Raw genomic sequence first — 23,866 nt, 5'->3', positions numbered from 1 at the left:
AGATATTGGAGAACATTATACTAGAAATGGCAATTAAAAGAAAAAATCACATACTTGTGAAGACTAGAAAGGTTTACAGTTCAGCTGAGAGTGGTCTAGGTTTTAGAAGCTACATAGCTCTGAGGACCAGCACTGTGTCCTCCTCACCATGAGTCTGGTGGAACATTCATAGTAGTATGGAGGCTGCTTACCTTGGTCTGGCCTCTCCTAAAGTTCATGAGTGAGAGAGGGGTAAGATGCTCACTGGTCACTCTGCGACCTCCTTCAGCATGCTTCCCTCTGTGGTTCAACATGATCAGTGTTGCATCATTATGCTAGACTCTGGGACCAAGGCAGTTTGCTCTGTACACATGCAAGTATAGTAGGCTAAAATTATATTTGTTACTTGGAATTTTCATGAATATAGGATCTCCCTCAATCTACTCAACAAGGACCAACTCAATTACTGACACTGTTCCTGGATATTTTCAGTCTTTCTTTGGCCATGGGACTTTAACTCAAATTAAGTTTTAGACATAGTAACTAACAGTGTCTCCATTGTGTGAAGTCATTTACACTCTACAGTTTTTCTAGCTGTGAACCCTCTGGGTCCATGCAATCACACATCAGCTTCCTGCTGAAACTGCTCCTGAGTCCTCCAATCTAACAGAAATTGTTACCTAAAGACCAAGGTGGTCATCTTTACTGATGGCTGTCAAGATAGATTCTTGGTTCTTTCTCTCTTTGGTTGGAACAACAGATAATTATTTTTCTTCATAACAGGCACAATGTGGGGCATGACTGGCTTAAGATGAAATGGAAATAAGAAAAGAAGACTGTAGAACAATATCTGTTATAAGAACATAGGAAACATTCTCAACAAAATCTAGCAAAGAAATCCAAGGGTACATCAACACGATTATAGACAATGTTCATATGGAATCTTTCACATTATGCAATGGATCCTGAACAGGCAATCACCAACAAATCCCACATTGTGTTAAGGAAGCAAAGGGCAAAACATTCATCAGCAGACTTGTGGATTTTTAAAATGCTGGTGGACACATATAGTGGCATCTCATTCATCCCTTAAAGGAATGAAAAAAAAGTGATAGATGCTACAATATGGACTAATTTTTAAAATATCAGGTTGAGCTAAGTCATAAAAAAGAGCATATGCTGAATGATTCTAGTCATACAAAATTATCAGGACATATGAATACAGACATGGTGTGGTCATGTTCTTGGGCTTAGGGCCACGGCAGCAGCTGTAGACTTTGGCAGCAGAGCTACTGAGAGTTGTTCCACAGGACATTGCCCACAGGGACTTCCTCTGGGACACCCAGGGCAGTAAAGCACAATGGAATATGAGTATCAACCTGAGGAGCAAGGTCTTCAGCAAATCCTGCTGCTGCTGAAGGAGTCCCAGTCCCTAGACACCACCCTCCAGAGGGTCATGCAACTATGACCTTTTTACCAATGTTCTGTTAAGCCCAAAGAACTTAATTCTTTAAAGAAAACTTAAACCTCCTATTTTTATTGTCAATTAGCAGCAAATTACTTAATATGGAATTCAATTACACAAGGAAGTTTCCTTAACTACTACTGTTTGTTCTAGAGACTGGAACAACCCAATCAATATTCAGATTTTAACAACTACCTGATTGTTGTTCTTACAAAATTAAAATCTGAACATGAACCCACAAGATATTTGAGTGCCTCATTTGGAAGAATCACATGAAAGCATATTTTCAGAACCTCTTAAGTGGTGTGACATTTTATTAGAAGTAAATGTTTAAACAAAATAGGTGACTCCTCTCCTTTATCAAAACACCTGGAGGCATATTGACAACCATCATATCCAAGGGAGAACTACAGAACCGGTCTGACCAATTACCAAAACTTTGTAACCTACTGATTGTGAACATCATGACATCTGTGAGAGAGCATTTGGTGCACTTCAGAAGACAGGTGAAGGGTCTGTGAAATTTTAGATAATGATGTTTTACATTGCCCTCTCAATGTCATGATTCCCAAATGTTTACAGTTCTTCAAACACAGTAGCCCCAAAATAAGGTCTCTTGATCTAGCATGTGTCAATCAGTTCATCTTTAGTAGGACTCAAACTCTGATGATGAGGAACCAGTGGTACAAAGAAATGTGTGCCAGGCTCTTGTGATGCTGCTTGATTGCCTGCTTCCTCACATACATAATACAGGTGAGAGCATGCTACAGATGACTCAAGACCAAGATGAAAATGCAGCTTTAGAAACCTGTGAACTTTGGCATACTTTGAACAGTCAATATGCAAAGATATGCTCATGATGCATCTTCCTAAATTGATTCCTGTGTTAGTGAAATACATGAAGTACTCAAACACAGATATGGTGCTGCTCAAGGGTGATGATGAAGAACCTGAAATGATTCCTGATGGTGAACAGGTTACAGAGCTACATTTTCACTGATCAAGAACTATGGCTCAGCAGCATGATGAAGAGGGAATTCAAGAGAAGGTGACTAAGAAGATGATGGTGATGATCATACAATTTCTGACTGGGATCCAAGAAAATATTCTGCTGCTGCATTAGATGTTCTTGAAAATGTGTACTGCAATGAGCTAGTGCCATGAATCTTGTCTCTCTTGAAAGAACTGCTTTTTCATCATGAATGGGTTGTTAAAGAATCAGACATTTTGGTTTTAGGAGCAATAGATGAATGTTGCATGTGGTGCATGATTCCATAACTGCCTGAGTTTATCCCTCCCCTTATTCAGTTCCTCTATGATAAAAAGGTCCCTGTGTATTCCATAACATTCTGGACACTTACACTGTGCACACAGGGTAGCTAGTCAGTCACCAGACATATACCTGGAGCCATTAATGGCAGAATTGCTAAAGCATGTCGTGGATGGGAACAGAGAGTAGGAGAAGCTGCCTCCTGCACCGTTGATCCCCTTGAAGAGGAGGCTTGTACACAGCCTGTTCCTTACCTTGCTTATATGCTTGATACCATGGTCTTTGCATTCAGTAAATACCAACATAAAACCTGCTCATTGTTTTTGATGCCATTTGAACGTTAACAGATTCTGCAGAATATTATTCAAACCAACCAGAACATATTCAGATGATAATGCCTCCACTAATCCAGAAATGGAGCATGTTAAAGGATGAAGATAAAGATCTCTTTCCTTTGAGTGCCTATCTTTAGTGCCCATGGCCCTGCAGTCCAACTTCCTTCTGTACCGTGAACCTGTGTATCAGCATTGTGTGAACCTAGTACACAAGACACTTGCACAAGTCCTCTGAGCAATGCTCAACCAGATCAATATGAGACTCCAGAGAAAGATTTTATGAGAGTGGCGATTGATTTACTCAGTGACCTGGCTGAAGGACTTGGAGGCAACATTGAACAGCTGGTATACCGAAGTAGCATCCTAACGCTAATGTATCAATGCATGCAGGTGAAAATGTCAAAAATTCAACAGAGTCTCCTTGCCCTATTAGTTGACCAGACCAAAGCTTACTTTCAGCATGTTAAAACTTGCATAGTCAATTTCATGCCAATATTGGGAGCCAACCTAAATCCAGAGTTCATTTCATTCTACAAAAAGGCACCTGGACAACTAGAGAAATATTCATTCGCAGGGGTATATATATGCTGCCTTACATTCCTATGTTGTTGCACCAGCTTGTAGAGATCATTAAGAGACCAACACATGAGAGATGTTGTTAGAAAATACAGCAATAACAATGCTCATCTTGTTGCATTTGTCCCAAGAGGTGGCCCCCATTCTACAGCAGTTTATAAGATGCCGGTGTACCACTCTGAGAAACAAGAGACAATGAAGAAAAGGACTCAGCATTCTATGGGACTCTTACCATAATCAGTGTGAATCCTAGTGGTGTAATCCATGATTATTTATATTTTTTTATATATTTATTTATTTTATTAATTGCATACAAATGGGATACATGTTGTTTCTCTATTTGTACATAGAGTCAAGGCATACCATTTGTGTAATCATACGTTTACATAGGGCAATGATGTTTATTTTTTCCCTCCCCCCCACCCCTCCCACCCCTCTTTTCCATCTATACAGTCCTTCTTTCCTTCATTCTTACCGCTCTCCTTATCCCTAACCCTAAACCTAACCCTAAACCTAATGCTAACCCCTCCCACCCCCCATTATATGTCCTCATCCGCTTATCAGCAAGATCATTCGTCCTTTAGTTTTTTGAGATTGGCTTATCTCACTTAGCATGATATTCTCCAATTTCGTCCATTTGCCTACAAATGCCATAATTTTATCATTCTTCATTGCGGAGTAATATTCCATTGTATAAATATGCCACAGTTACTTTATCCATTCATCAACTGAAGGGCATCTAGGTTGGTTCCACAATCTGGCTATGGTGAATTGAGCAGCAATGAACTTTGATGTGGCTGTATCTCTGTAGTATGCTGATTTTAAGTCCTTTGGGTATAGGCCAAGGAGTGGGATAGCTGGGTCAAATGGTGTTTCCATTCCAAGCTTTCTGAGGAATCTCCACACTGCTTTCCAGAGTGGCTGCACTAATTTGCAACCCCACCAGCAATGTATGAGTGTTCCTTTTTCACCACATCCTCGCCAACACCTATTGTTGCTTGTATTCTTGATAACCGCCATTCTAATTGCGGTGAGATGAAATCTTAGGGTAGTTTTGATTTGCATTTCCCTTATTACTAGGGATGTTGAACATTTTTTCATATATCTGTTGATTACTTGTACATCTTCTTCTGTGAAGTGTCTGTTCATTTCCTTAGACCATTTGTTGATTGGATTATTTGTATTCTTCGTGTAGAGTTTTTTGAGTTCTTTATAGATTCTGGAAATTAGCGCTCTATCTGAGGTATGGTTGGCAAAGATATTCTCCCACTCCGTAGGCTCTCTCTTCACATTTCTGATATTTTCCTTTGCTGAGAGAAAGCTTTTAAGTTTGAATCTATCCCAGTTGTTGATTCTTGCTTTTATTTCTTGTGCTATGGGAGTCCTGTTAAGGAAGTCTGATCCTCAGCCAACAAGTTGAAGATTTGGACCTACTTTTTCTTCTATAAGATGCAGGGTCTCTGTTCTGATTCCGAGGTCCTTGATCCATTTTGAGTTGAGTTTTGTGTAGGGTGAGAGATAGGTGTTTAATTTCATTCTATTGCATATGGTTTTCCAGTTTTCCCAGCACCATTTGTTGAAGAGGCTATCTTTCCTCCATTGCATATTTTTGGAACCTTTGTCTAGTATGAGAAAATTGTATTTATTTGGGTTTGTGTCCATGTCCTCTATTCTGTACCATTGATCTACCTGTCTATTTTGGTACCAATACCATGCCGTTTTTGTATTTTTGTGATGCTGTTGCCTCATGGATCAATCCCAAAGATGATCTTGGCCACAGGATATGTAAGATCCTTCATGGATTTAAAAATTATATTGAGGATAAAAATTAGAGGTATTTCTCTGTCCAGTTTCCTCTCCCCTTAAAGAGTGTCTGTAGCTTTTAATGGTGTTTAATCTAGCACACTTAGACTGCTTAGACCCCAAAATTAGGGGTCATTTAATCTTAGAGACTACAAGGGAGCCTCTTCACTCAGGGAAATTGTTTCCCTTAACAGAGGGAAGTGTATATCAGTAGCGAATACAGTGTGATCCCAACCCTACTGGGAGGGGTGGGTGGCAGGTGTATGGTTATTATATTAAGTCAAACTTGGGAAATGTTTTTTAACATCTGGAGCCTTTGTGGGTGGAAATAACAACTTCAACTACAACTCTGCACTGGATGTGAAGAAGCAAAGACATCTATTCAGTGTACTCACAAAACACTACATTCTAGAATATTATGGGGAATTGTACCAAAACAAGAACCATGTGATGATGCATAGGGTTAAGAAAGACTAAAAATTCTGTAATGCACAATAAAGGAAACCTAAGAATGGATTACAAACACCAAAAAGGCTTCATTTTTAAAATGTAAATATTTTCATATAAATGTTTCCATATTATAGTGCCTTGTTTTGCATGCTGATAAAGAGTTACACAAACAAAACTAACAGGTAAAAATCAGCTGACCTTCCCACTGTACAAGAAGGATTTTGGAAATTATGATGTAAGACCAAAAATATTGGAAATAAACTAAACAAATCCAAACAATGAAGCACCCTGTGAAATCCAAATGAGTCAAAGCTTGTACCTTTGCAGGGTGGAAATGGAGTGGGAATAAATGGGGTTGGATATATCAAAACTGAAGTTGACACCTTGAATTTACATTGAAACATTAATGTATTGCATATTATTTAATGACTGTGCTTCATTAGATTTAACTTTGGGACCAATGCACTTTATTAAAGCGCAGTTTAAGGTACAGGCATGCGTTCTGGCACATAGCGATTGAAGGTAAATCAGTGGGAAGCTAGCATCCTGCATCACGTACAGCGAAACTGGTGTTCGTTGAACTATGTGGCACCAGTTTGCATTCCGTTTTATCATTTTGGTGTAGCCCTGCCTTTCAAATTTCTTCTGAAAATTTGCGGATTTTATTTTTATTAAGAAAATAGATATAAAAAAAGTAAATGATATGTAAAAGCACTGCAATTTTCAGCTAGGTGTTGAAATATCTTTGTAGTCTCTGTTAGGAATAAAATTGATATTGTAATATGTGTATTCTGCATAGTGTGGAAAACTGATGCTGAACCGGTGCAACATCTTTCCCTCCATGCTGTCAGTGTGCTGTGCTTTCTACATGGCTGTATACTACCAGTGATTGCTTCAAACCTTCCAAAATTTAAATGATATGGTAAAAGATCTGTAAAGGGCTGCATGAGAGTAGTTGGCACATGAAGACAATTGTACAAGATGAAAAATGATTGCTGTCTTCAATGTGTATTCCCACTCAACATACTGCCTTCAAGTTTCCTTTTTGTGTTCAAAGTTAGATCTGAAAGAAATGTTTAATTTTACAAATGTAATGCAGGCTTTCTACACAGTACTGGTGCAAGTTGGTGGCCCTCTGTGCCCTAGATACATGTAAACAGACGGCAAGGTGAAAGCTACAGAATGAATGTTGGTTTGGTTCCTGTTCTTTTCATTTGTTTAGCTTGTCAGTTATTTTTTCTCTACTTACATGTATTCCTGTGAATAAATCCTTGTTAAGTTAAAACAAAAAACTTTAGCATGGTGATTATACTTAATGGTTTCCAGTGACTGTGATAAAGACAAGGAAGGACAATGTGTGTAACAGATTAAATGGTCCATTTCAAGAAATAGAAATATTTGGGAAAAAGATGCAGTTGGAAGTTGTACAATTTTGAAAATGTAGTACATTACACTTAATTGATTACCATAAACTGTTACAGAGGTTAACTATATGTCATGTGAATTTCATCCCAATGATTAGAGATTTTGCTGCTGAAGTGATGACAGAGTTAGATGTTACACTTACAGGTTGGTGAGTGAGTGAGAGTTGCTCAGCACCCTAAGGTTAACTGACCCCCATAAACTCCCCTAACTCACACTGAGGTGAAGGAGTGGAGGTGAAAACACACACAGTTAGACCTTCACTGTCTCCCCAGTGTTACTCCTTTCTCAGGAATGACTTGGGGTGATGCCCAGCAGAGCAGTTCCTATCATCCACTGTCCACGCTGGCACATGGCCAGGTCCTCTTCTAGGCTCTAGAGGTGCTGCTGCCTGGTTCTGTGCTCAGGCCTCCTGTTGTCTCTGCAGGCTGATCTGGGCTCCTCGGAACCTTGCTCCCACTGGCAAGGCACCAGCTTCACATAAAGCAGAGGTGACTGTGCTGCCCACATCCCACATGGCACTGTGCTGGCTGGACAGGTCCACCCTGACTGCAGACACAGTTGATAGGAGAAGTCAAGGAGAAACTCCATTCAGCAAAAGTGTAGAGAAGAGACAACATTTTGGAGTAAGTACTTGGCAGTTAGCATCCAAATGTATCTGAATCCTCATTTTTATTCTGCTCAACAAACTGCATTCTCATCCAGAAAGTTAGCTAAACAACGAAAGAAATGATTTATTCTGCAAAGATAAACAGGCACAGAGAAGACTTGTACAGTAGTATTTGCTATGATTTCTGGTACTTCAATAGCAATGTACCTGGAGTGTCCTGGATATCTGCACAGAATGTGCAAGTAAGGCATGTGATCGTTCTTCATGCTAGCTCTTAGGGGTTTTAAATTATAGGAAGCACCTCAGATAAGCAGCACCTCTGATAGATCGCTGGGTGGAGGACAAAGCAGACACCTCTAGGTTGCGGGTTGATGATGGCAGATTGTAGAATGCAGGTTGCAGCTCGCAGAATGAAGATCACAGGATGCAGGATGCACCTCTAAGAAGAAGCAGCAGACCTTTAAGAAGTAGCTCCTCTGATAATAATAGCCTATCTGAAAGTGTAGCAAGTCTCTTTTCCTCTATAAGCAAAGTCTCTCTTCGTCTAAGCTCTAAGCAAAGCCTGTCTTCCTCTAAAATTTCCTCTACAAACAAGTAAGCCTCTCTTCTTCTATAAACTAACAAACAAGCAAGAAAGAAGTGCACTAAAGAGAAAGATAATAAAAGTAACTCAGTTTCCAGTCCACCTCCGATAAATACCTGTGCAATTGTTGCTGCAGGCGATAACAAATATCCGTGGGATTGTTGCTGTGGGCGGCGACATTAAGTACTTTGCAGTTAGCATCAAAATGCATCTGAATTCTCATTTTTATTTTGCCCAAAAATTACATTCTCATCCAGAGAGTCAGCTACTTAAGGAAAGAAATGATTTATTCTGCAAAGATAAACAGGCACAGAGAGGACTTGTACAGTAGTATTTGCTTTGCTTCCTGGTGCTTCAGTAGTAATGTACTTAGATTGTCCTGAATGTCTGCAAGTGATCATTCTTCATGCTACCTTTTATGGGTTTAACATTATTATTTTCAAATTACTTTTACTTACCACACACCTAGAAAATGCACAGAATTAATTGCACAGATTCAAGAGGTAACAATGTAATACATTCCTCTTAAGGCAAGTAGCACAAAATGCCAAAGATCTGACAGATGACAGGGAGTTAGAAAATAATTCATTTAGTAAATAATATGTGTTATTTTGCATCAACTTTGGGAATAAAACATCTAACATTGAATATAATTTTCACAGAAGCATTTTGAATTCATCAACCTCACCTATTTTTCCTGATCACAATTATGTTCTCCTTTTCAAGAATTTTTCACATTTCATATTAAATGTATATCAGATGTGAGTAGAGTTTGTCCACTGGTAAAAATAAAAATAAAGTTACACAGATTTGGAAGCACATTATGGAGGTCAGGATGTGACAAAGTGCCCCTCAGCATTCCTTAATGGCTGATGAACAGCACTAAGCCATAATTGCTAAGAGGAAAAAAGTAATACAGAAAATAATTAATTCCTGTATCTTGTAACCCAAGCAATCCTGTGCATTATTAAATGCAATCTGTTTCACATACCCTTCCTTATTAAGTACTATCAAGAGAAGGACCAAAATGAAACCCCCAGCTGTTCCCCCTTACCAGGGAAAGCACTTGGGCAGCCCCTCCTCATGCTTCTGGCATTGAACATATGCTAACTTCTCCTACTTCTTTTCCTGACCTATATGCTACCTAAGCTGTGTTTTATTATGTTTCTAATTTTTGCTTCTTAAGAGGAAAACAGAATAAGCTTTTTGACACCTTGAAGGACAATGTAATTCTTAACACTCCGAAATTAGTGGTTAAACTACAGAAACTAAAGCTTATTTCTTATTTATAAAAATCTAGGTAAACAAGGTAATCATATTTTGTCAATCTGCAAGAATGCTCTGAGAACCCTTGAAATAAAGGGGTGATTCATATATTTATTGTGTTATACCCATAACCTGAAGTTTCCTTATGAGACTAATCCATAAAAATATTAAGTCAAATCTAGAGAAGAGTTTTTGAAGTCGTAGTTAAAACTCATAAGCTATGAAGGACATTAATTAAGCTCATATGATTCAAACTACTTACAGCAGAATTTTCCATTTGAAAAACAAAAACAGTACATGATTTGGTTGAAAAAAAATAGAAACAATGAATATGTCTGTGTAGTTTTATGCCAGTTTCCAAATTCCAAACACATATTTAATCATCCATCTAATATTTGAGACAAATGTCTAGGGATGGTCAGCAAGGACACCTGGAGTGCCTGGAGGTCAGTATAGAAGGTTAAAAACCTGCAGGATTTTTATATGGATTTGTCTGATCACTTATCACTTTCTGAATTTGTCACAAGCAGAAATAATATTGTATTATTTCTGTCATGGTAATCAAATTATTTAAAAACATCAATATTTTTCTCCTTTCCAAAAACTCATCATCTCCAACAACTGTAGCCATACTTGTGTCTTCAGTAATGTATTTTAAGTGATTCCTGCTGTAAAGAGATCTTACCTGGCAAGTGCACAACCCCCTCGACCCTAATCAACTTACCCAAGCCTGCACTGTGTGCCACAGCAGTTTGGAAGAGGAAGAGTCTGCAGGGGAGCCCTTCATCTATCAATCAGTAAAGAATGCCAGTCCAGATGAGTGGTCAGTCAACAAAGCCACCATGCATTAGTTCATGAACCACTGGGAAGGACATACTGCACTTACTCCTGAAAGGACAAAAAGATGAATGATACAAGGTCCCAATTCAAGGAATTTCCATCAGTGGGTTCAGTGATAAAAATATACTGATTTAGTGAAAGTAGTGTGACATTTCCATATATAACACTACAGAAAAGTGGGAAATAATTGAGTTGTAAAGCAGTTTCCAGAGGAAAAGAGTCATTTGAGCCTGTCTTAAAGACCAATTCATAACTAAAATTAAAAGAAAAAAAGTAATTCATAGGAATACAGAAAATTAAATTGATTTGTCACATTAGAATAGGACTCTGTCAGCAAACTCCAGAGATGCTGTGAACAAGCATGTCGCTCAAGTGTCAGCTTCAGGTTTGTTTGGAGCTGGAATGATGGTTGGGGAAGAAAATTATTACAGGTACACTGAGTAGGACAATTTCAACGTCATCCTCAGTTTCAAGTTAAGAACAACCTACCATTAATTCTTCATGCCCCCAGATAACACTGGGAGACACACACATTTCCCAGAGGAGCCTAGGCAGGCTCAGCAAGGTCAGTTTTCTAAGGTTAGTGTGGTTATTCTGGCAAGGTGTTGAGACAGACCCAGGTTTGCAGAGGGCTGAGCTGAAGGTGATTTTAGTGATTGGGGATTGAGCTGGTCTGAGCTGCTTTAGAAGTGTTGTACGTATGAGCTAAAAATCCCTTTTATGATATGCAGTCAGTATCTTTTTGTACATTTATGATACCATTGAGAAGAAAGAGATATAATGGAATGTGTCAACAATGGAGATACAAACTCTTGTATGAACCAAGGAAATTTCCACTTCATGGTGCTGAACACAAAGTAAAAATATTAAGGTGAAAAGTAAAAGTTTAGGAGAATGTGAGCTGGGCTGAATTCGACATATAATTCATTTATTGGAGATGAAAAGAGAGCCCCAGTGGGAGCTGGAACAGGAGGGCTGAGGGTGTGACCTGAGGCAGCACCACCCAGGTCCTGGGGGAACCACAGGAAAGGTGGGTACCTGAAGCACAGTCCAGGTGCAGTCAGGTCAGCTCTGATTCCTCAACACTGCACCTACAGTCCTGGGAAGGGAAATGTTGATTGTTACAGACTGTTTCCTCATGAGTAAAATTTTTCATGATCATGGTGATAAATACTCCAACAATAGATAGATTCCTACATAAAATATAAAAATTAATTACATTTGCATTGTTAATCATAATTAGAATTATGTAAGTGTGGAGAAAATGGCAAAATAATGGTAAAATTGTATTTATGGAAGAGACAGAAGTTAACTAAATCACAAATCATTAAAGAACACTGTGAGAAAAGTGGTCATGCAGGAGAGAAGGTGAGCAGACCCAGCAAGTGCTCTGCATGGGAGTCTCAGCAGGTCAAGGGAGGCATGATGGAGGAGCTGAGGACAACCCTGCAGGTCACAACCAGACCCTGGGCTTCAGACCTCCACACCTGCCCTGGGGGGTGCACTGTGCTCAGAAATGATTAAATAATCAGAAAATCAGAAGTGACCTTTCCTCTGCAGGGAAAGCAACTAAAAATTCAAGAAACACTGTGGACATGAATTTGTACTCTAATTGCATTAATCATGATTTGTTTCCTCTCTCTTATGACTTTATCATTCCACAGAACCAGAATTTCCAGTACATGACCAATTCCACCATGGTAACAGATTTCTCCTCCTGGGCTCTCCTGATGGCTGGAATATGAGAGTCCTCTATTTCACAGTATTCCTACTGACCTATCTGAGTACTTTGATAGGGAACCTGCTCATCATCACTGTCACCACTACTCACCAGAACCTGAACACACCCATGTACTTCTTCCTCAGGAACCTGTCCATCTTGGACATGTGCTACATTTCCATCACTGTCCCCAATGCCTGTGTCAACTCTCTCACTGGCAACAGGGCCATATCAGTGACTGGTTGTGCAACCCAGATTGTCTTGGTCATTTTGTGTGCATGTGTGGAGATGCTATTTCTCTCCATCATGGCCTGGGACTGCTATGTGGCCATCTGCCAGCAACTCCAGTACCCCATCATCATGAACCCTCAGTTTTGTGTCAACATGACCTTGGCTTCCCTGCTCAGTGGCCTGGTGTGTGCAGTTGTGCACACTGGAAACTCCTTCTGATGTCCTTATGCCACTGAAATGTGGTCCATCAGGTCTTCTGTGATCTCTCCTCTCTGCTGAGGCTCTCCTGCTATGACATCATCAATCACATGGTCCTTATTCTAGTTTCTGTGCTGTTTGTGTGTGGTGGTTGCTTTACTTTTATTGTCACATCATATACGCATATTTTCTACTGTGCTGAATCTCCCACCAGAGCCCCAGGCAAAGCCTTCTCCACCTGCACCCCTCACATCCTCGTGGTATCCATCTTTCTCAGCTCTGGCACAGGTGTTTACCTGAGGTGTTCAGCAACCTCTGAAACACTCCAGGACATGCTTCTCTCTGCCTGTTATACCATGGTTCCTCCCATCTTGAATTTACTCATCTACAGTCACAGGAACAAACTGGTGAAGGAAGCTATGAGAAGAGTAATAGGAAGACAGTTGTTCTCAGGAAAATGATTAAGATGAATTTCAGCATCATCCTAATTTCACTTCATGCAGTTAGATGAGATCAATTGCTCTTCTCATGTTGGCTTTACAAGTTACACTGACTACCACAATGTCTCTTTATTGGAAACACAGTTATTTTATTAAATAATTATATGATTTACCATATTATTCCCATGAATCCTTCATAAAAGGTGCAATTTTATCAATGTATGTTAATGTATAAATCTAATCCATTATATTTTCTGAAATCATTTGTGGTTATATATATTAATGTTCCATTGAATATTTCACAGTTCCTATATCAAATATAGAAACTGTGTCAGGGAGAAAAACTTTACAAAGAAATCCTAAAGAATTTTTATCCAAAAATGTAGAAAAATAACAGTAATATTACTCTGTATTTGGAACATGACAAAGGAAGAATCTCCTTGTCCATGAAGGTAAGAGAGAACACAGGTTACAACCCTCATGTCCTGACATCCAAATCTATCCCCTTAGGGAAGAGCAATCTGGGTTTCCCCACCTGTGACAGCTGCCCGTCTTTTATTGTCCAAGAGTGACCCACTGTGGGGGACCAAACTTCTGGGCTGAACTATAGGTCAGCTTCTGGCAGTGTTTCCTCCCACATATCTTGCTTCTCTAGTGATTAAGCTAATGAGTCATGCCTGATAATGATGACGAGAATTACAACCACCAGTCCAATGGAGAGGAGTCACATTGATGAATATTTTCAGACATTTTACTTTTATTTTTTTTAAAGACCTGGTGGCAAAGGAGATGAAAAAGGGAAATATTGATGTAAGGACTTCATGGTATCTCACATTTTGTGACAAATAATGCAAAGCCCTGTAAGTATGTGGGTGTGCTATAGAACTTTTGCAAACTTGAGTAAAATCATTTATTTTCTGTATTAGTCATGAACTAAGAAAACAATTTTTTCATGGTAATATCAATTCTCTCAAAGATAGATATTGGAAACACAGCTTTTTGAATAATATGTCTGCCCTCAGAGGAAACTATATTTAAGAGTACTTGTTAAAGCTTTTTTTTTTTTAATTAGGTTTGTCAGTGTTTTGTAGAATCAAAATTGCAAAAGACAAAGACTTAACACAGTCCACAGATACAAATTTGATGAGAGTTTAACCACCAACAAGACAATATGGTAACTTAATCTATTAAGTGTTTTGAGGTGAAATTCCTGACAGACAACATTATGTCAGAACTATCAGACTTTTCCCAGTTTAATAAAACTTTAGAATATTTGTATCAATACCAGAGATATATAGCATTGTAAAAACAGAAGTTGTTTATATTAGTAGAATTAAAAAACAGATTTGATGAGATTTTAAAGTGGTCATTTAAAAAACTGAGGCCAAGAAAGGTGTGGTGACAAACCTACTTCAGTCCCTTAAGAGATGCCAGGTATTTCAAAAAGACACAATAGAAAAGAGATTGAGGACAGCTAAAGAATTTGAAAGACTGCACTTCTTGAATACTCAAGAATGTAGAAGGGAAAATTCTCTTGAGAAGTGTCTTGGGGCCACCCTGCTTGCACAGGGGTCCAAGAAGTTGTTTTACCATGCTTAGCAATGAAGACATTCAGAAACCACATGGCAGTAATTTCAAGGACCAAACGATGGTGTCAGCTGGCAGAAAACATTAATATTTTTTAAATTTTATTTTATTTGTTCTAATTAATTGTACATGACAATAGAATGTATTTATACATTTTGATAGATCATTCATAAATAGTCTAATCTCTCTGTTATCTGATTATACATATTTCAGGATCACATTGGTCATGCAATCATACATACACATGAGGTAATAATGTCTGTTTCCCTCTACTATCATTCCTTCCCCCATACCCCCCTCCCCTCCCTTCACTCCCCACTACCTAATATATTGTAACTCTATTACTTCCTATTTACCCCCTTATTGTGAATTAACATCCACATATCAGAGAAAACATTTGACCTTTGGTTTTCTGGGTTTGGTTTATTTCACTAAGCATGATATTCTCTAACTCCATCCATTTAACAGCAAATTCCAGAATTTCATTTTTCTTTAAAGCTGAGTAATATTCCATTACATATATATACCACATTTTCTTTTTCCATTCATTTGTTAAAGGGCATCTAGGTTGTTTCCATGGTTTAGCTATTGTAAATTGAACTGCTATTAAATGGATGTGACTGCATTACTGTAATATGCTGATTTTAAATCCTTTGGGTATAAACCAAGGAGCGGAAAAAAGAGTCAAATCGTGATTCCATTCCAAGATCTGAGGAATCTCCATACTGCTTTCCATAAAGGTAGCCCCTTTTTGCATTCCCACCTGCAACGGATGAGTGTTCCTTTTTCTACACATTCTCACTAACATTTATTGTTGCTTGTATTCTTGATAATTGCCATTCTGACTGGATTGAGAAGAAATATTACTTTTAATTTGCATTTCTCTCATTGCTAGAGATGGTGAACAGTTTTTCATATATTCGTTGATAGATTGTGTATCTTCTGTGAAGCGTCTGTTAATTCCCTTAGTCCATTTATTGATTTTGTTTTTAGGTTTTTTCATGCTAAATTGATTGAGTTTTTCATATATCCTAGAAATTAATGCTTTATCTGCAGTGCATAAAGTAAAGATTTTCTTCCAATCTGCAGGATCTTTCTTCACATTATTTTTGTTTCTTTGGCTGAAAAGAAGCTTTTTAGTTTGCATCTGTCCCATTTATTTATCCTTGATTTAACCTCTTGGGCTTTAGGGATCTTGTTAAGTAAGTCAAGACCTAGGGGGACATGGTGAAGACTTGGGTCTGCTTTTCCTTCTAGTAGTCACAGGGTCTCTGTTCTAGTGCCTAAATCTCTCATCCACAGTGAGTTGAGTTTCATGCAGAGTGAGAGAGAAGGGTTTAATTTCATTTTAATTCATGTGGGTTTCTATTTTTTTCCAGTCCCCTTTGTTGAATAAGCTCTCTTTCCTCCAGTGAATGTTTTTGGCACCTTTGTCTAGTATGAGATACCTGTATTTATGTGGGTTTGTCTCTGTGTGTCTATTCTGCACCATTGCTGTACATGTTTGTTTCTGTGCCAGTCTATCCTGTTTTCATTACTATAGCTCTGTATTATAGTTAGAGGTCTGGTATTGTGATGAATGCCTACTGCTTCACTCTTCTTGCTAAGTTTTTCTTTGGCTATTCTTTGGCTAGTCTCTTATTTTTTCAAATGAATTTTCTTGATTGCTTTCTCTAGTTCCATGAAAGATGTCATTGGGATTTTAATAGGAATTGCATTAATTTTGTGATTGTTTGGTACTATGGCCATTCTGACAATATCAGTACTGCCTATCCAGGAGCATTTCTTTTTTTACTGTTCTTTAGTTCTCACTGTAGAGGTCTTCACCTCTTTTGTTAGATTGATTTCCCAAGTACTTTTCTTTCTTTCTTTTTTTTTTTTTTTTGAGGCAATTTTGAATGTGATAGTGTTCTTTATTTCTCTTTCAGTGGATTCATTACTGATGTATCGGAATGCACTTAATTTATGGGAATTGATTTTATATCCTGATACTTTGCTAAATTCATTTATTAGTTACAGGGGTTTTCTGGTGGAATTTTTTGAATTTTCCAAATATAGAATCATATCAGCAAATAGTGATAGTTTGAGTTCTTCTTTACCTTTAATTTCTTTTTTCTGTATAATTTCTCTGGCTAAAGTTTGAAGGACAAGTTGAATGAATGGGGTAAAAGAGAGTGTTCTTGTTTTTAAAGGAAATGCTTTCAGTTTTTCTCTGTTTAAACTTATGTTGGCCTTTGGCCTAATATGTAGGGATTTTATGATGTTGAGGTATGTTCCTACTATCCATCCCTAGTTTTCGAGTTTTTTAAACATGAGGGGGTGTTGTATTTTGTCAAATGCTTCTTCTGCATCTATGTAGGTGATCATATGATTCTTGTTTTATGTCTATTGATATGAGGAATCACATTTATTTATTTCCATAGGTTGAAGCAAACCTGCATCCCTGGGATGAACCCCATTTGATCATGGTGTATTCTATTTTTTTCTTAATTGTTTTGTCTTATATGTATGTGTATATATATATAGATATATATATAGATATATGTTTTTAGCTGTCAGTGGACTTTATTTTTTATTATTATGCATATGTGGTGCTGAGGATTGAATCCAGAACCTCACACATACCAGGCAACTGCTCTACAACTGAGTCACAAGCATAGCCCTGCACTTTTTTCTTAATATGTTTTCATGGAATTTGCCAGAATTTTATTGAGAACTTGAGCAACTATGTTCATTATGTATATTGGCCTGAAGGTTTCTTTCCTTGATGTCTTTGGTTTAGGTATCAGAGTGACATTAGCCTCATAGTATGAGTTGAAAGGGTTCCCTCCTTCTCTCCTTCATGGAATAATTTGAGGAGTATTGATGTTAATTATTTTTTGAAGCTCTTGTAGAAATTGGCTGAGAATATGTATGGTCCTAAGTTTTTATTAACTGGTAGGCTCTTAATGGCATTTTAAATTTCATTACTTGAAATCATTCTGTTAAAAAGTTGTATGACCTCCTTATTCAATTTAGGTAGGTCATATAACTCTAGAAATTTGTCGATATCTTCAATATTTTCTATTTTGTTGAAGTATAAATTTTCATGATAGTTTCTAATTATCTTCTGTATTTCAATTATGTCTGTTGTGATATTTCCTTTTTCATCATGTATTTTAGTCATTTGGTTTTCTCTATTTTTCTCTTTGTTAATGTTGCAAAGGGGTTTATCAATTTTATTGATTCTTTTCAAAGAACCAACTTTTGTTTTCTCAATATTTTCAATTGATCCTTTTGCTTTAATTTCATTGTTTTCAGATCTTATTTTAATTACTTCCTGTTTTTGGCATTTATTTTTTCTTCTTTTTCTAGGGCAAGTGTTGCTTTGTGCCATAAGATATGGTCTGCTTTAGAGAAGAATGTCAATCTTTATTCACTCTTTGATGAATGAAACCTTCTGCATATGCTGTTAAGTCTAAACTATTTATTTTGTTATGTATTTCTATAGTTTCTTTATTTAGTTTTTGTTTAAAGGAGCTGTCCAGTAGTGAATGTGGTATGTTAAATTCACCCAGAATTATTATGTTGTGATCTACTTAATTCTTGAAACTGAGAAGGGTTCGTTTGATGTGCATAGATGCTCCATTGGGGGGCATAAAAATTTACACTTGTTATGTCTTGCTGTTGTATAATTCCCTTCAGTAGAATAAAATGACCTTCTTTGTCTCTTCTGGTTAACTTTGGTTTGAAGTTCACTTTATCTCATATGAGGATAAAACCCCTGCTCGATTAAGCAATCCATATGAGTGATAGGGTTTTCCCATTCTTTCATCTTCAGTCTGTGGATGTCTTTGCCTATGAGGTGAGTCTCTTGGAGACAGAATATTGTTGGGTCTTGTTTTTTAATACAATCTACCAGTGTATGTCCTTTGGTTGATGAGCTTTGTCCATTAATAGCCAAGGTTATTACTGAGATGTGACTCATATCAAAAGTCATTTGGTTTATTTCTGGCTTTTAATTTGATTTAGTTTCTCCTTTAACTATACCTTTCATATAATTCTTCCCTTTGCTGGTTTTCACTTTTTTTTTCACCTCATCCTCATGGAATATTTTGTTGAGAAGTTTCTATAGGGCAGGATTTTTAACTGTCAATTCCTTTAACTTTTCTTCATCATGGAAGATTTTTATTTCATTCATATCTGAAGCTTAATTTTGATAGATATAAAATTCTTAGTTGGCATCCATTTTCTTTTGAAGTTTGAAATATGTTGTTCCATGACCTCCTAGTTTGAGTGTCTGGGTTGAGAAATCAGTTGAGATTCAAATTGGTTTACCCCTATATGTAATTTCCTTTTTTCTCTGATGGCCTTCAAGGTTTCATTCTTATTTTCTATTTCATTTTCATTATAATGTGTCTTGGTGTGGTTCTACTCCAGTTTGGGACATTTGGGGTCCTGCAAGCCCCCTGTATTTTATTTTTCATTTCATTCTTATGTTTGGGAAATTTTTTGAAATGTCATTGAAAAGATTATGCATTCCTTTTGTTTGTCTCTGTTCCTTCTTCTATCCCAATAATTCTTAAATTTCAAATTTTTATGTTATCCCATAATTCCTGGAAATTCTGTTCATGGACTCATACTATCTTCTCTGCATGAACAACATTATTTTCAATATTAAATATTTTGCCTTCATGATCTAAGGTTCTCTCCTCCAAATGGTGTTGCCTGTTGGTGATTCTTTCCTTTGAGTTTATAATTTAATTTACTCATTCTTTCATTTCAAGGATTCCTGCTTGTTTTGTGTTTTCACAATCTCTAACTCTTTATTGAAATGATCTTTCACTTCCTGTATTTTCTCTTCAGGTTTACTCCTTATACCATCCTTTACTTCACAGATCAGATTAACTATGCACATTCTAAACTCCTTCTTGGACATTTCTTCTGTTTTGTCAGTGGCTTCTCTTATTGGGGCAGCTTGGTTTGTTTGTGGCCTTTTGTTTCCTTGTTTTTTTTATGTTGCCTGTGTGTTTTCCCACCTAATTGTATGAGGCAATTCAGCTTCTACCCTGTTGACCTATATTGTCACTGAAGATATCATGTGCCCTGCCTCTAAGAGGGAGACCAATATCAATAGCAGCCAGTGCAAAAAATTTACAGTCTCAACTCTAATAGCTCCAGCAAGGTGTCCAGTGGCCTTTTGATAAAACAGCAATTATGAGTTGACTGTTCACAATAAAAGCAGTAAATTTGCTAAATGGATTTGCTATCTCAAATAGTGGACAAATAAAGAACAGAAGTACTGTAAGACATAGAGTTTATGAGGGAGAAAGCAGAGGCCAAAGCAAAAATCCACAGGAGGATTGGAAGAGGAATCAACAGACATTGGCTCTTAGGTGGAGAAAAGGTAGAAAGGGAATCTAGGAAGACAGACAACTGAGAGGAAGAATACATATGAAGAGAAAATAAATAAAAATATAGGAATATACAGCAGAAGTGCAACAGACTATGCATATATCACCATCTTCAACAAACTGATACACAAAAAATGTGCTCCAAATGTGGATAGAGATGGCAGAGAAGAAAAAGTAATAATAAAATAAATCTCAGTGGAAAGTTGAGAAACTGTCTATGCCAGCATCCAAAAGCTTCTTATCCCTGTCTCTGAATTCCCACAAGATGGCCTGGCCCAGACAGGCCTTGGCAGACCCAGTCACTATCCCACCAATCTGTGCCTCATAAGTCCTGGGTTCAGCCACATTGCTATTCCAAGATCTCAGTACCACTGGAATTTGGAGAGAGACCACCAGGGATGAGCAATCCGGAGAAACAGAACCAAGATGGTGGCAACCCACACTCCCAGGAGGAGACCCCGGTTCAGCCAAGCCATAGACACCATGACACTGAACCTCCAAGTTCTTTCCAGTGTCCCCATACAGGGGCAGTTGTGCCCAAAGATGGCAGTGGCAGCAAACCCATTAGAACCCCAAACAAACCCCAGGCTTTGGCTGACACCTCAAAATGGATGTGGCCACACATGACCAAACCTTGAGTCTCCCTGGCAGCAGACCTCTGGGCAGTGGTGGAACTGGTAGTGGCAGGAGTCAGTGGCAGCCGGTGGGGGGTTCAGCAGCAGCTATATGCAGGGGCATTGGCAGCAGGGAGGGGTATTGGCAGTCCTGGCAGCAGAGTCAGCTATGGCTGCAGCTGCAACAGCACCCAGATAGGAGATCTCCTGGGAGCAACAACAGCTTTGGCAGCAGCAGTGTCAACAGTAGCAGCAGAGGTGAGAGCAGTGTTGATGGCAGCCAGGCTTCTGAGGCAGTGTCTAGGGCAGCAGACCTCTGAGTGTGGGCATCAACATCAGCAGCACCTGGAAAAAGACCTCTGGGCACCTGTGGCAGCAGCATCTGGGGGCAAGTGAGCTGCAAGAGAAAACCTCTGGGCCATGGCAGTTGTGCCTGTGACAGCAAGACCCAGAAAATTGATCTGCACTTGCCCCTGGTGGTAGCCAAGAAAACATTCTGGGATAGTGGGCTCAGGGGCAGCAGCACCACACCTCCCGGAGAAGTGATCCTAACATTATTTACATTGTGCTGGCTATGCAGGAATGCAGGGTGCTCAAGTTAATGGATCATGGAGGTTTCCACCACTGTCTCAAAATAAGTCCTGACAGGCCAGGCAAAGTGGTAGGGTCTGTGGTCCTGCCAGGGTAACCAGAAAAGCTGTGGAGCTGAAGCCAAAGTTGAAAGGGCATACTCACAAATTAAAATGAGTATGTTGCAGATTGAGCTCTGGGCGCCCAAGCATCCTACTCCCATGGCAAGGCACCAGGTTTACCCACAGCGGAGGAGACTGAGCTCCCCACATCCCACATGGCACTGTGCTGGCTGGACAGATCCACCCTGGCTGCAGACACAGGGTGAGTGAAACCAAGGCAGAGATGGGAGAAACCAAGGAGAAACTCACTTCTGTTCCATGTTGAGAACAAGAACATTCAGGAGTGATACTTGGCAGTCAGAGTCCAAAAGCATGTCTGAGCATCACATTTATCCTCCTCAGCAAATTGTAATCTCATCCAAAGAGTCAGCTAGCCCAGGAAATGATTGATTAATTCTGTGAAGAGTGCAGCAAGCCCAGAGAGTCAATAAAACTGCTTTATGGTAATTACTGTGACAGGCAGTGGTACTATAGGAACACAGGGACCATTGGGAACATCTGGAGTGTATGCATATAAAGCATGTGATAGTTCTTCATCCTACTTCCTACTGCTTTAAAATTCTTGTTTTCAAATTATTCTTACAATATATGTAGAAACTGCACAAAATAGTCTGCACAGAAATTTCAGAGAAGGCAAATAAATACACTTAAATTAAGGAAGAAATATATCATGAAAAATACTTGATAGGTAATATTTAGGTAGGTAGGAACTTAGCTGTATAAATGATACACATTCAAATATATCAATAACTATACAAAATAAATGATTCAATATCACATATAAATTTCATTGAAGTATTTTGAATCTCTGGTATTTATACTGCTCACAATTATGTTCTCTTTTTCAATGATTTTTAGCACTTTTTTACTCAACATATATGTGGTGTGACTAAGAACGTGTCTGTGTCCAGTGGGAAAAGTTAAAAATGTTGATATGCTACAACATTTGAAACGCATTATGAATATCACCATAATATTTCTCTGTAGTGTAATTAATTAGAGTAATTAAAAATCTTTAAACTGAAAAATTGTGATTTAAAAAATAAATAATACTTTCTCTTCCAACCCCAAAAATTCTTTGCAGTTTTGAAATGCTTTATTTCTTATTCATTTCCTTATTTAAACCCACTTGACACCTCCTCTGGCCACCACTGGGGGACCTGCTGGGTTGTTCTGCTCAGCTCCCTCTCCTGGCTGGGTCAAGCTGGGCATTAGCCTGACAGGGCATTCCCTGACCCGGCTGGCTCATATCTGCCCAGAGGCAGAGCACACTGACCTCCAACAGTAAACCTGCAGTGGTCCCAATCCACCAGGAGAAGTGGACATGAGGTTGGCAGGCCCACTCTGCATTGTGGCACTAGTTGTCACTGTGGGTCTCAGCTGGATCGTAGTTGGCATCCTCCTGGGTGGGCCTGGCAGTGGATTTCCTTGCATCCAGCAATTCTGCAACAACTCCGAAAGCTCTGTGACTGCAGAGCACGGGTCAGCAAGTACAATTGTGGCCTGCCCAAGCCATGTCCTGAGGAGCACCTGGCCTTCCACATGGTCAGTGGGGCTGCCAATGTCATTGAACCCAAGATCTGCCTTGAGGACAGGATGCTCATGAGCAGTGTCAAGGACAACGTGGGCCATGGACTTGAATGTTGCCCTGGTGAATGGTGTTAGCTGTGAGTTCATTGAGGCCCATGCCTCTGACATGTGGGCTGGAGATGTCAATGATCTGTTGAAGTTCATTCGTCCACTGCATGAAGACACCTTGGTGTTTGTGGCATCCTGTAACGACCCAGTCACCAAGATGAATGAAGAGACCAGGAAGCTTTTCAGTGAGCTGAGCAGCAGGAATGCCAAGGAGCTAGCTTTCCATGACAGCTGGGTGTTTGTGGGGGCCCAGGGTGTGCAGAACAGCAGCCCCTTTGAGCAGCACGTGAAGAACAGTAAGCACACCAACAAGCACGAGGGCTGGCCTGAGGTGCTGGAGATGGAAGGCTGCATCCCACAGAGAAGTGTGGCCAGTTAGCACAGCCACCCACCAGGACCAGGCTGAGGGAGGATGGTGCCAGCACAGGGTCGAGGCCTTACCCCTGCCCAAGCAGGCGGCTCCCCAACCCCAACACAGCAGGGCTCTGAGGCAGTGACCACAAGGTCCCAAGGTGATGGGGACTTTGTCCTAGGAGTCCAGGTACCCATATTCTTTTCCTAAAGCTGACCCCACAGTCAGTTCCCACTCTGCCATTTCTTCCTCTACTCCTGGCCTCTCCTTCCCCATTCCCAAAAGCCCTGGCTGCAGAGGCTCTCAGTGCCCATCCTTCTCACTGTAGCAGCCACTTCACAGGTTGGGCATCTTCCAGAACCTCTCCCTGCTGGACCCACTCACTATCTTGTGGTCCAAACT

The 23,866-nt window shown here is 39.2% G+C and overlaps 2 pseudogenes; both read left to right on the top strand.

Moving 5' to 3' along the window:
- Positions 1-1,339: 1,339 nt before the first annotated feature.
- LOC124973547 (transportin-1-like) lies at positions 1,340-12,769 on the top strand (annotated as a pseudogene).
- Positions 12,770-22,798: 10,029 nt separating this feature from the next.
- Positions 22,799-23,491, top strand: LOC124973438 (protein FAM3A-like; annotated as a pseudogene).
- Positions 23,492-23,866: the final 375 nt, after the last annotated feature.

Source organism: Sciurus carolinensis (genome assembly GCF_902686445.1).
Source record: "Sciurus carolinensis chromosome 19 unlocalized genomic scaffold, mSciCar1.2 SUPER_34, whole genome shotgun sequence".
NCBI classification, from domain to species: domain Eukaryota; kingdom Metazoa; phylum Chordata; class Mammalia; order Rodentia; family Sciuridae; genus Sciurus; species Sciurus carolinensis.
The sequence above is the reverse complement of the archived record's forward strand: the minus strand, read 5'-3'. Positions and strand labels throughout refer to the sequence as shown.